The sequence below is a fragment of the Cherax quadricarinatus genome, chromosome 54 (genome assembly GCF_038502225.1).
Source record: "Cherax quadricarinatus isolate ZL_2023a chromosome 54, ASM3850222v1, whole genome shotgun sequence".
NCBI classification, from domain to species: domain Eukaryota; kingdom Metazoa; phylum Arthropoda; class Malacostraca; order Decapoda; family Parastacidae; genus Cherax; species Cherax quadricarinatus.
Genome location: NC_091345.1, coordinates 2,236,356 through 2,250,388, shown reverse-complemented (window position 1 = coordinate 2,250,388; position 14,033 = coordinate 2,236,356).

The window sequence follows — 14,033 nt, the reverse complement described above, 5'->3', positions numbered from 1 at the left end:
GAACAGAAATAATGGAGAACTCTTGAATCCCAGACGTGTATGTTGGTTCACTGGGTATCCAACAGCACTTTACATATCCTGTAGTGCAGAGACACCAACAGTAGCCTGGAGTGAAGCAGGGAATAAATCAGTGGCTCAGGACAAGGGTCCCCAGGTTTCACCCAGCGCCGAGAATGTGCTTTACCCTTCTACAAGTGTGAGCATGGGAGAAAGCCTGAGAACGTGAGATGAGGTGAAACAGTAGCCTTCTGTTTCAGACCCGTATTTACCGCTGATGAGACGATGTCTAGTACAGCCGATAAAAACTGGACTACCAAGGTTAAGGACACATACCCAAGCTAACCGTAGCTCACACAACAGCGGTGACACTCAAAAAAAGTAGAATGAATTCACAAGCACTCACAGTGGTCAGAAGGGGACAAAATAACGAGACATGAAATTATTCACAAAGAAACAAGTATAACATTAAACATGAGTTACGTTAAGTTATTGAAAGGAAGCTGCTAACAAGTTGCAACAGGTAATAGCTGCAAAAATAAAAGACTGAACAAAAATTATCCTCAATAACTCAGAGAATGATACGTGTACTGGCTGAACCAGGAATCAAATGCAACAAGGAACCTCCTCTAGCTACTATGTAACCTAACAACAACTGGAATAGTTCCTGGAGGAGGTCGCCAGGTGGCGCTAAAAACAACACATCTCTCCAAGTAATCGAGTCAGACACGCTAACGATCTACACCAATGTCGCTCTCACGTTTCTCCTGAAATATGTACAAACGAACCTTTTCCTTAAAGATTAAAAGGGCACAATACCCTGACTCGCTCTCACGTTTACCCTGGAATTAAGATGTACAAAGGGCCCTTTTCTCCAAAGACTAAAAAGGTACAATATCCTGACTGGAACAAAACACAAATATCCCACTCATAGAGGAATGAAACTATGACGACGTTTTAATTACTTTCGTGTAGAAATACAGTTCTTCCCACAACTGTATTTCTACAAATGTAATTTGTGCATAGAAACTATTCTTAATAAGTACATAGACTTTATATGAGGGAATTACATAGGCCTGGCGTTATATTGTAGATTACATAAATCTAGCTTTATATAGAGGAAGACCTTAGGTCTAACTAACAAAGGCTTAACTTTATATGGAAGATTTATGTAGGCCTAACTTTACATTGGAAAGTACACAGGCCTAACTTAATTATCTTGAGGATCTGTGTATTGTTATATACCAAGAAACCAAGAAACATTTTTGTATACCAAGAACCATTGTTGTATACCAAGAACAATTGTTGTATACCAAGAACCATTGTTGTATACCAAGAACCATTGTTGTATACCAAGAACCATTGTTGTATACCAAGAACCATTGTTGTATACCAAGAATCATTACTGTATACCAAGATCCATTGTTTGTACCAAGAACCATTGTTGTATACCAAGAACCGTTGTTGTATACCAAGAACCATTATTGTATACCAAGAAAATTTTTTGTATACCAAGAACCATTGTTGTATACCAAGAACCATTGTTGTATACCAAGGACCATTGTTATATGCGAAGAATCACTGTTGTATGCCTGAAACCATTGCTGTATACTAATAATCATTTTTGTATACCAGGAACCATTGTTATATACGAAGAACCATTGTTGTATAAAAAGAAACATTGCTGTATACCAAAAAACATTGTTGTATACCAAGGAACAATGATGTATACGAAGAACCATTGTTGCATATCAAGAACCATTGTTGCATACCTAAAATCATTGCTGTATACCAAGAACCATAGTTGAGTACCAAGAACCATTGTTGTATATCAAGAATATCAAGAATACCAAGAACCATTGTTGAATACCAAAAACCATTGTTGTATACGAAGAACCACTGTTGTATACCAAGAACTATTATGGTATACTTAAAACCGTTGTTGTATTTCAAGAGCCACTGTTGTATTTCAAGAGCCATTGTTGCATTCCACGAACTGTTGTTGTATACCAAGAACCATTGCGTTGAGACGCACAATACGTTAAATGTCTTCTGGTATAAACTCAACCAATTAGAGTTTCCAAATACGGCAGGTTACGTCTGGCAGCACAGGGAAGGAGTGTCGTACCTTCTCTGGCATTTTTTTCTGAAAGGACCCAAAATTTTGGGGAGTTGCCTGATCACGTCTAAGCACGTAGCGATGACAGTGATATTCTGACTTAGATTCCTGCAATATGACACACGTTTAGTTAATTGCAACACTAGCATTTACAATGCGATTCAAGTTAGTAGCAACACTGGCAGTTATAATAACATACATGTTAGTTGCAACTCTGGCAATTGCAATTTGGCAGTTGCAACACTGACAATTGCGGTGCGACACGTTAATTGCAACACTAGCAATTGCAACAAGACACATGTTTGTTGCAAAGCTGGCAATTGCAATGTGATACGTTAATTTCAACGCTGGCACTTGCAATATGACACAGGTTAGCTGTGTCAAACACTTCCATTAACTCAGATCAGTGTTTGTGAGCAAATATAACGAGAGACTAAAGAAAATACTCTCACAATGCTCTAGAATAAGTGTAATGTTAAGATTATTATTATTATTAATACAATTTAATAGTTTGTCTGCACACAGAAGTCAGGGTATCACCTGCTCTCACGTCATGTCAACTAGAATTTGCTGTAGACTTTTTTTTAATATCTGTGATATTAGTGTAATATCACGTGATTACACGCTACTGTAATGTAACGTTAGATTATGTTACGTTGTGAGTGAACGGACGGACGTGGGCCTCTCCAAGCTCGTGTATCAGTTGCATCAGTGGTTGCCAGGTACAAGCTAGCATAGTTTCACAAGCTAGAATAACTTCACAAGCTAGCATAACTTGGCAAGCAAGCATAACTTCACAAGCTAGCATAACTTCACAAGCTAGCATAACTTCGCAAGCTAGCATAACTTCACAAGCTAGCATAACTTCACAAGCTAGCATAACTTCATAAGCTAGAAATACTTCAAAAGCTAGCATAACTCCACAAGCTAGCATAACTTCACAAGCTAGCATAACTTCACAAGCTAGCATAACTTCGCAAGCTAGCATAACTTCACAAGCTAGCATAACTTCACAAGCTATCATAACTTCACAAGCTAGCATAACTTCACAAGCTAGCATAACTTCACAAGCTAGCATAACTTCACAAGCTCACTGAGAACGTTTGACCTCGACCTTCCTAGTTGTCAATTTTCTTCGCCTCTCTTGTATTGTTTTGAACTTCGTATCTGTGATTTGTCTTGATTAGTAGATAATGTTCAATAGGCAGTAGTGTTTCTGTTTTCTTCTTGGACTAGCCTCTCAAATTGTGGTGTTTTGTGGGTTATTATTGTATAGACTGGTTGTAAATAGTGAATTGATACTATCCCTGAATATATTGGGTTAACAGAGTAGGCTATGTGTGTGTAGTTACTTTAGTGACTACACATAATCAGCTGATCTTGAACCACAGGTACTTGGTTGGTAGTCGGTGACTATCCAGGGAGGTACTATCGTTTTGTCAAATGGGTGCGAAATGGTAACCTCTTCATTTTGGTTTGTACTCTGGCATAATTACAGATGTTTTTTTTTCTGTCTCATAAACGCGTAATATGACAAATAATTCTTACAAACTTATACTTACGTTCAGTATACACACCTTTGTTTTCTTAGGTGATTCTTAATAATTTTTAATATTGTAAGATACCCTTTCCAACATAGGAGAACAATTACAATGTAATACAGGTTAGTTTTCATAATTCTTGTTGCCAACTCAGTCTATCTTTATTATTTTTAATTATTATTTTATATAATTTCTTTCATGTGTCAGTTTTATATAATTCCTTATCTGCCACATTTGATCTTTTATATTAATGTAATATTATTGATAAGGTGACAAAAGGACTCAAATGGAATTAAGCCACTTTCACTTTTTTGGGTTATCCCAGGTTCTCTACATATATGCTCCTATGTATGATAATCTTTGTGACTGTATTTGTGTATACCTGAATAAACTTACTGACTGAGCCGTGGGGGATGATAATTCCAAGAACCTCTAACTAACAGCAAAACATGTGAGTCCAGATCAGAGTATTTCCTTATTTCTACCACTCAAGGTAGCAAGATGTACTTAAGTGTTTTGCACTGGTTTCTATCAATTGATAATACTTTTTATTTGGTAACCATCTGAGAGTGGCAACATTCTCATTTGACCGAACTCCTGAGATTACCAACCCAACACAAAATAGAGTCAGTACAGATCTAAATTTTTGTTATAATTTCGTGTACATCTTAGACAACTATCCTGGTAAAGTCCTGGTGCCTTGTATATACTGTAAGAGCCTTAATATCAAAAGAAATATTTGACAAATAACTTTTTTAATGTTAATATTAGAGAATTTTGACAATATCTGTTTAGTTTCACGTGGTAAAATTAGTGTAAGACAGGTATACAACACCGACAAGATGAAAGTTAAGACACTTGTGCAACATCTGGTTATCTTTATTGTAGACGTTTCGCCATCCAGTACTTTATTATGCAGTAAAGGCGTTCCTGGCGTGTTTACTCCAGCTACACTGACACTTTATGGAGACAAGTCTTGTATGTTGCACTGAAGCTGCTGAAAGAAAAAAAATATCTTCGCGTTGAAACTCTTAATTAATATTAAATGGCCATAAAACTTAAACAACTTTATCTGAAGATCAACAACAGGAATTCTTTTTCTCCAAATCTCTGAAAGCAAAAGCTCAATGCCGTTATCTGTTGAGCCGTTATCTGGTAGCCGTTATCTGGCTACCAGACACCAATAGCAACGTTGCATATTAGTTTAATAAATATAAGACATTACGTAATGAGGAAAGATTAACACGTTATAATATACTTGTATGGACCCAGCAAACAAACTGTTATCTCAATGTTTTCCGCCTTAGGTGATAACAAGTATCTATTTTGGCCCCTGAACCAGTGGTAGTGGAGCAGTAGTACTGTACAGTCAGTCACTCTCAGATACGATCCTTAAGGTGGGTTAGGGGAGGAAAGTAAGTAAGTTTATTCAGGTACACACAAATACAGTTACAAAGATTATTATACATAGCAGCATATGTGTAGAGAACCTACCAGACAAAGTGACTTATTTCCATTGGGGGTAGAAGAAGAGTAATGGGGATAGGAAGAGCTAGAGAAAAAGGGAAAGAATCGAGGCAAAACCCAGCTCCTGATCACAAGCTCAGTGCAGCTCAAGTTGTGGCCAGGAGTGGGAGGCAGTGGATCAGTGAACTGGGCGGTGCCAGGGTAACACACGCAAGGTTCCCTTACTGTTTAGCCTGTGCTAAGGCGTGGCCATAGAGGTGGAGGAGGCAGGGATTTAGGTTGCAGTTGGTAATGGACTGGCTGGTGGGTCTAACACTGACGTCTTAAAAGGCTTACAGAACTATTCGATTTCAGATTTTTTTTTTAGCGGACAGGTTCTACACAGAACGTAAAAGCTGATGGGAACTATCCTTCTAATACACTAGCACACTCACACGCACATGTATACGTACACGCACACGCACACGCACACAGAGGATCAGAGACTGGACCCTCACAAAGGCATCTTACTGAACACACACACACACACACACACACACACACACACACACACACACACTCACACGCACACATTCACATAAATACTTCCTTCCTCACCCCAAAGAATTATTATATATTTCAAGTACATAATGGAGATCTCCGGGTATATTTTGTCGAGTTCCGAGCATTCCTGTGGACTAATATTGCGGTTGTGTGTGGAGAGGCAGCATCCTGCGTGCTGGCTGCCTGAAATACCCTCTCGGAATGTTCTTATTTTCCAGTAACTGTCTGCAAACCTGCCTCGCCTGTCTGCCTTCAAACTACTCACAGGCAACACCTTGTCTGCTCTCTGCACTCCAGTTTCGCTTGTCTGCTTTTCAACAAAATCTCGAGGAACATCTTTTCTGTTCTCTACAGATGTTCTTCCCGAATTTGCCTCCCCCCCAAAAAAAAAAATAAAAAAAATAAAATAAAAAACACAGGGAGCATCTTGTTTGCTTCCCGTATCTGCATTTCAACATTAAAAAATCGAGACTTATATGACGGTTACCAACATACCTAAATACGTACATCCAGTTGCCTTATTTAGGGTCTCTAAGTTTTCTTTCTTTTTCTGTTAAGACGAATTATCAGCATTTTGTCAAAAATTATTTCTTCAAATAAGATTCAGAATAATCTTTAAAACTAATTTATTCTTCGATCAGTAAAGAGTCATGTGGCGCAGTTTTGGTCGCTGTACTAGAGGTTAGGTTAGCTGTTGGAGGTTTTGGTCATCTGATCGAGGCCTTCCGCTGGCTTACCGGTCCATCCTTTTAAAAGTTATGGTTAGTTATAACCATTTTAATTCCGCACAAGAAAATAAAACTCTTAACCCTTTCTTTTGTCCCTCTGATTAAGTTTCGCTTATTTTTCCTCTTCCATGTGAGATGCTGGAGTCGTGTTTACTTACACAGACATGTGTGCAACATGTGGGTATCTTTACTGTGGAAATGTGTCGCTAGCCAGTGGCTTCCTCAATCAATTACAGAGAAGGATGGTGGAAGATGATAAGGAGATTGAAGTAATTAGTCCCTCAGCCTGGAGTAGGTACTTTTTTCAAGACTAATGGACTGAACACATAGACTCCAGGCCGAGGGACTGATTACCTCAACTCCATCTCATCTCCCACCATTCTTCTGTGGCTTGGACTGATGAAGCCACTGGATGGCGAAACGGTTCCACAGTAAAGATACCTAAATCTTTCATAAGTGTGTCATTCATCTACAAGTTGGCTATATGGTAGAGCCAGGCTTCCCACACACGTAGCTTCGTCCTCAGTAACCATACAATTTTAAGTTAATTTTGCTGGCGTCGTATATCACGATTTTTCCGAGTTCACTGACTCTGACTTCGAAGTAAAACCAACATAGGATCTTTTACTACTGTATAACTGTTGGTGGAGGTAACTACCAGCAGCTATCAGCGGGGTTGTTGTGTGTGTATGTCTGTATGAATATATATATATATATATATATATATATATATATATATATATATATATATATCTATATATATATATATATATTATATATATATATAGAGAGAGAGAGAGAGATATATATATATATATATATATATATATATATATATATATATATAGAGATATATATATATATATATATATATATATATATATATATATATATATATATATATATATATATATATATATATATGCAATAAGATCACAGTAAACAGGTGATTTGAGAATATGCAAAACAACCACTCTGAAAGAATTGAGAAATTCCAAGCGCTTTCGTGACTACTCACATTATCAAGGATAATGTGAGTAGTCACGAAAGCGCTTGGAATTTCTCTATTCTGTCAGAGTGGTTGTTTTGCATATATATATATATATATATATATATATATATATATATATATATATATATATATATATATATATATATATATATATATATATATATATATATATACATATATATATATATATATATATATATATATATATATATATATATATATATATATATATATATATATATAGTTTGGAGATTAGGAGGTGTGGGATTACCTAAACTATTATTATCCAGAGAGCTGAGGAGGAGGGGTTATTGACATGGTTTGGACATGTAGAGAGGATGGAACGAAGTAAAATGACTTCGAGAATGAATAGAACTGTAGGGGAAGGAAGGCGGGGTAGGAGTCGGCCTAAGAACGTTTGGCGGGAGGGGGTAAAGGAGGTTTTGTGTACGAGCGGCTTAGACTTCCAGCAAGCGTGCGTGAGCGTGTTAGTAGCGAATGGAGACAAATGGTTTTTAGGACTTGACGTGCTGTTGGAGTGTAAGCATTTATGAAGGGATTCAGGAAAACAGGCAGGCCAGACTTGATTCTTGGAGATGGAAAGTACAGTTCCGGCACTCTGAAGGAGGGGTGTTAATGCAGTTTTTTAAGTGTAGTGTAGACATGCCTCTGGCAAGACAGTGATGGAGTAAGTGATGGTGAAAGTTTTTCTTTTTCGGGCCACCCTGCCTTGGAGAGACAAAAGAAGCTGTAAAAATTATAGAGGAATAAGTTTACTGAGTATACCAGGTAAAGTGTACGGCAGTGTTATTGTTGAAAGAATTGGAGGTAATACAGAGAATAGGATTGCAGATGAGCAAGGAAGCTTTAGAGTGGGTAAGGGATGTGTAGATCAAGTGTTTACATTAAAGCATATATGTGAACAGTATTTAGATAGATGTAGGGAGATGTAAGGTGATGAGGGTATCAAATGATTTAGATAATGAAAAATTGGATATCAAATTGTGGTGGAGTAGTATGGAAGAAGTGAATGTTTTCAGATACTTGGGAGTTGACGTGTAGGCGGATGGATTTATGAAGGATGAGGTTAATCATAGAATTGATGAGGGAAAAAAGGTGAGTGGTGCGTTTAGGCATATGTGGAGTCAAAAAAAGTTTTCTATGGAGGCAAAGAAGGGAATGTATGAAAGTATAGTAGTACCAACACTCATATATGGGTGTGAAGCTTGGGTGGTAAATGCAGCAGCGAGGAGACGGTTGGAGGCAGTGGAGATGTCCTGTCTAAGGGCAATGTGTGGTGTAAATATTATGCAGAAAATTCGGAGTGTGGAAATTAGGAGAAGGTGTGGAGTTAATAAAAGTATTAGTCAGAGGGCTGAAGAGGGGTTGTTGAGGTGGTTTGGTCATTTAAAGAGAATGGATCAAAGTAGAATGACATGGAGAGCATTTAAATCTGTAGGAGAAGAAAGGCGGGGTAGGGGTCTTCCTCGAGAAGGTTGGAAGGAAGGGGTAAGGGAGGTTTTGTGGGCTAGGGGCTTGGACTTCCAGCAGGCGTGCGTGAGCGTGTTCGATAGGAGTGAATGGAGACGAATGGTATTTGGGACCTGACGATCTGTTGGAGTGTGAGCAGGGTAATATTTAGTGAAGGGATTCAGGGAAACCGGTTATTTTTATATAGCCGGATTTGAGTCCTGGAAATGGAAAGTACAATGCCTGCACTCTAAAGGAGGGGTTCGGGATATTAGCAGTTTGGAGGTACATGTTGTGTATCTTTATACGTATATGCTTCTAAACTGTTGTATTCTGAGCACCTCTGCCAAAACAGTGATTATGTGTGAGTGAGGTGAAAGTTTTGAATGATGCTGAAAGTATTTTCTTTTTGGGAATTTTCTTTCTCTTATGGGTCACCCTGTCTCGGTGGGAGACGGCCGACTTGTTGAAAAAAAAAAAGAAAAAAAAAAAAAAAAAAAAATATATATATATATATATATATATATATATATATATATATATATATATATATATATATATATATATATATATATATATATATATACATATATATATATATATATATATATATATATATATATATATATATATATATATATATATATATATAAATATATATATATATATGGATTTCTTCCTAAAGCCATTTACATATTCCACTTCCCCTACCACCCTATCTTTTAATTCTTTTTTACCAATAGGTGTATTTTATTACATAATATGGTAAAAAATATTTAAAATATATATTGTTGATATAAAGATGGCATAAACAGTACATGAGGTGAGAGAGATAAATGTCTAGTACATACTGTTACGTGTTTGTCACTGATTATAATGCGAAAATGTCATCCACCTAATCAGAGTTGGTGTGCGTGCCCAAAATACAGCAGGCATTACCCCTCTAAACAGCAGAGCTGAAACAGAAAACTAGCCGCCCTGGGATCCCTAGTTACCCTGATGAGTCTTTTGCCTAGCTCCTTAAGGAACATAGATGCACTCTTTCCCCATGAGCCAAGGGTCTCCGAGCCTATGGGAACAAACATACAATGATGGGCAAGTTCTCCATATATTCATATATATATATATATATATATATATATATATATATATATATATATATATATATATATATATATATATATATATATATATATATATATATATATATATATATATATATATATATATATATATATATATATATATATATATATATATATATATATATATATATATATACATACATACATATATTTGTCTTGCCGAATAGGTAAAATTAATCAATTAGCAAGAATTCATTTGAAATTGAGTCCTTTCTAATATTATCTCTTATACATTTGGAGATGTAAAAATTAATAATTTTGTACCAAAAATTGGAAAGCACACACGAGCTGTAGGACTGCAGACAGCAGACAAGTAAACTCACTCATCATTTTGAAAAGCACATATGTGATGGAAGGCTGCAGAGAGCAGACATGATGCTTCCAGTGAAATAATGCTGTTATTTATTCATCTCTAATTAAGTGAGTGTGAGTGTGTGTGTGTGTGTGTGTGTGTGTGTGTGTGTGTGTGTGTGTGTGTGTGTGGATGCAGTCGAATGATGCCCATATCTGATTATAAACTCATCTGAACATAAGTTTATACTCTCTAACAAAAGAGTTGATCACTATTGCTGTTCTTCAGTTCGATGTTGTGACTAGTGCCATCACGGCTGTTGTTAATTAAAATATATTAAATATAATTTATTTAAAGTATAACATTTACATTAATGTCAGCTGCAGTACTGACATTATTAAGTCCAAAAATCCTTTGAAATATTATTTTAATTAATTGCATGTTTATGATCTTCAAATTCATACATAATATGAAAATGTGTTGGTATACAATTATTTCATCAGAGGAGTGTTTTGCTACATTGTTGGTAGTGGCGACATGCACGGAAAAATTATGTACTTTGCACTGCAGAGCTTTATTATACCCGGAGAGAGCTCGGGGGGTCACCGCCCCCGCGGCCTAGTCTGTGAACAGGCCTCAGGAAAACAATGTTTCGCTCACGTCTGAGTTTTATCAAGTGATTTTTGTCAGAATACTTCCTCTACTCTTTCGTGCTAGGAATCATTCTTACCATGAACATTCCTCTGAGCGAATCTTACTCATTTCCGCAACATTTCAAGCTCCTGATGATGTGTTGAGTACAACACGAAAGGCCTTGAACTATCGTTGAACTCTCCCATGGGGTTGTTTTGCATCTTGTATCGCTTGTTTGCGATTTTTGCGATTTTAGGTTTACTAATGTTCCTGGAGTATACCTGGAGAGGATTTCGAGGGTCAACGCCCCCGCGGCCCGGTCTGTGACCAGGTCTGAGTGTGCTTGCTACTGTAATTATATTTGGTTGTCTGTCTGTAATTTGATGACTGTGATTTCTTCAAAAATCTTCATGATTACTTGGTATTCATGAGGTTTTAATTAAGACTATTTTCACTCTACAGAACTTCCACTACTGTGAAATTTCGACTTTAAGGTTCCCGGTCGATGTGTCAGTCCACATCCCTTCTACACTTTATCAGTTAACCTCACAACTAAACCACAAATTGTCAGTACATTTCATAACTAGCCCACAATTTTTCCATCACCTTCACAACTAACCCAGAATTTATCAGTCATCTTTACAATTAACCAACAGTTTATAAATCCATTTTACAACTAACATACAGTTTTATCAATCTTCTGTTCACTTAACCCACAATAATTAAGTTGATAATGGCAAATCCTAAAATTTGACCAAGTCGTTGATAAATACTCAGCTTTGTGAATTTTAAATTTATTCTTACGGTAAATCTTGATGCATTCACAGTCTGGGCATAACACTGGGGTCCCCCATTAGTGTAGTACTGGCTCTCCTGTGCGTAGTCTCTCTGGAACCTGAGCAGTTCACTCATCCATTCCCATCAGAGTAACTTGGCTAAGATACCTGGATGTTATCTTCTTCATAGTATGTATGAGGTTCGACGTCACTGAGTTACTGCAAAGATTCTATGCGGTTGAGATATCCACTGTAATCATGCTGGGAGAGGAGAACGAGAGAAGACTTCCAACTCTTGATGTACTCAATGTACATCAATTTGGCTAACTAATCTGGGCAATTTGATGCACTTCCCCTCAGGCCATGTACTTATAATAATTTAAATGGTTATAACTGACCATAATTTTTAAAGGGGTGGACCGGTAAGCCAGCGGAAGGCTTCGGTCAGATGACCAAAAGCTCCAAAGGCGGGTCATCATCTGTCTAAGACCTGCGTCAGGAAACACTTGTCCTGTTTCCTGACGAACCTTACCTAACCTAACTCGGGCCATGATAACAAGACTGCACAGAAGGTTGCCATCGTACGGGGAGTCTTGAAAGTATTTACCCGTTTTTCCCTAAGCTATACTTACTCTCTCATTGCACCAGTGACTGCAAACATCATGCTCTGGAAATTATCACCTCCAAGCCTAACAAATTAACACCTTCAATCTTGACAAATCCTCGGAAAGATTTATTGTTTTCTCCATCAGTAAATAATTAGCAATATTTCCTATGGCTTCTGAGTGTCACTATCATCAGCACTACTGTTATGAACATGACCAACAAATCTAGTTGAAACCAAGACTGAGGGTGTAAGAAAGCATTAATGAGGGACATGGTTTGGGACTTGTGCTAAGTAAGTTTATTCAGGTATACACATACAGTCACATTATCATACACAACAGCATATGTGTAGAGAACCTAGGATAACCAAATAAAAAAGTCAGACACAGTGACTTATTGCCACCGGGGTCCTTTATTTCCATTGGGGTCCCGTGTTAATGAGCAAAAACACGCCTTCCATACGGATACTGTGTTATTCACAGAAATTACCACGGCCACTCGGTGGTGTGGAATGATGCCAAAACTAATCATCAGCGAGATGGACTGGCAGAAGCGTCGTTGCCTGGAATCTGTGGCCATTACTCTTGGCAATAGAGTTGTGCAGCACACTGTGACCTTCAACACCTCCGAGTTTTGGCCAAATTTATTTTAAGCGTCAGGATGCAAGTTACCAGTAGGAAAGCCCTGCCAGCACTGATCTACCATTTCCTGACTGATAAAACCCTTGAAGGGCGAAACGTTTCCTAAACAGATTCATCTAACGCTACTCACTTTTTTTTTAATATATGTATTTTCACCTCTCGAGTACTGGGTTCAAATTTCCTATCCTCTTTTTCCTTGCTAGGTTCTCTATCATCACCGTTTTCTTTTCAGTTTCCTTTTCCAAATGAACTCCAGTAAAGAAATTATTTATCTATGTACAATCTCATTTGCTGCAGTCTGGGTGATAATTTTATCCCCGTACCACAAGTCAGGTTGTGGTAAGATCTACCACAACCTGTGTGTGTTCGATACCTGGAGAACAGATCTGCTCACAACGATCTACCAGGACCTGAGCCTTGTCTAATAGTGATATACTGATCTGATCATTGTGAAGTACTTGACCTGATCCGGCTTGACGCCTAGTCCGTGAGTCAACAGATCTAATCATTGTGAAGTACCTGACCTGATCCGGCTTCATGCCTAGTTAGTGAGTGAACGGATCTGATCATTGCGAAGTACCTGGCCTGATCCGGCCTGGTCAGTGAGTCCGGTCGTGCCGATCTACCAGGAACCTAAAGTATCTGGCAGACACCAGGCGTGCGCTCGCCTCGGGAATATCCCTCTACCCCAAGCCCCTTTTGTTTATGGGTATTGGTCTGTAAATTCCTTGAGTCCAGCTTGATGGTTACACTGAGCGGCCACCGAGGACGATAACGGCAAGTAACGACGCCGAGTTCCTGTGTAGAATTTGTTTTTAAGGAATGTCCACCGTTGTTTTAAAGCAGAGACCACCTCTATTTTCAAGCAGTGATGACTCCTGCTTTCAAACAGTGATCACCAGTGTTTTTAAGCAGAAGTCACCACATCTCTCTCATAATGAATACAGTATTCACCACATCTCTCGCGTCTTGAACTCACCTACACATCCCTACCTAACCCTCTCTCATTCATACCACCCTATCCTACCCTCTTCACTTATATTACCCTACTTTACCTCATTCA